The following is an 875-nucleotide window of genomic DNA, read 5'->3' on the forward strand; positions in this document are numbered from 1 at the left end:
GATAAAACACAGGACCATACATTAGTTTTTATGACAGAGAGATAGGAACTAAAATCTGAAATCTATACATGCCTTGTTCAGAACAAAGTGAAAATAACAACATACCACCAGGTGGTACCTTCCACTACAAAGACAACAACGGGAATCTAGAGGCAGATATCGAGGTTGGAACAAGCAAACCATGATATCGAGGTTGGAACAAGCAAACCATCAAACAATTGTAACAACGAATTAGAAGTAACCGTCACAGGAGACTTGCTGCCCAGACATGTCTTGTGATGGTAAATTGCAGGGGCAGCTTTAGAGCTTGCAACATGAGGGCAAAAAATGTGGGAATAGGGAATCACCATTAGATAGTCATCATCCTGTAGAGGAAAGTCAAGGATAAAATAATTGTTTTACGAAAGGATATGCATGCAAGAGTATTGTTGTTGTAAAACTACTGAAACTACTCCATAGAATTTACAGAATTAAGATGATTTCCTGGAGTAGTTCAAGCAATACTGGAGTAGTTCAAGATACTGAATCTTGGTGCAGCACTAAGCATGAGATACAATACTCCAAAAAATTAACACAATCAAGAAAGTATAAATGCAAGTTAACAATCTAACAAGGCAGGTTTCAGTACTGCACCAAGTCAAAATCTACCTCAATCTTTAAGCTACTGAATATTACAAAACAGTGAAATGAAGTTCCATTTTAAGCTACTGCAATCTTTCTCTTAAATCTACTCATGCATCTGTGGAACTTAGCAGTACTCACTTAAGAATGGAGTAAATTAACTTGGCAGTATGCAAACTTTGAGTAAGTTGACTTGGCATTATATTGAAATTCCACTACAGTCTTTAAACTACTGTAACCAGTCGGAAATCTAC

General features: G+C 36.7%; 1 protein-coding gene across 1 annotated transcript in view; it reads right to left on the reverse strand.

Annotated features, from left to right (window-relative positions):
- LOC119350676 (formin-like protein 5) overlaps positions 1-875 on the reverse strand; it is a 7,530-nt gene continuing 6,655 nt past the window's right edge. The window contains exon 11 of the mRNA XM_037618389.1: positions 1-365. The gene's annotated coding sequence lies outside the window, so the exon portion shown is untranslated. The remainder of the gene's footprint in view (positions 366-875) is intronic.

The sequence above is a fragment of the Triticum dicoccoides genome, chromosome 1B (genome assembly GCF_002162155.2).
Source record: "Triticum dicoccoides isolate Atlit2015 ecotype Zavitan chromosome 1B, WEW_v2.0, whole genome shotgun sequence".
NCBI lineage: Eukaryota > Viridiplantae > Streptophyta > Magnoliopsida > Poales > Poaceae > Triticum > Triticum dicoccoides.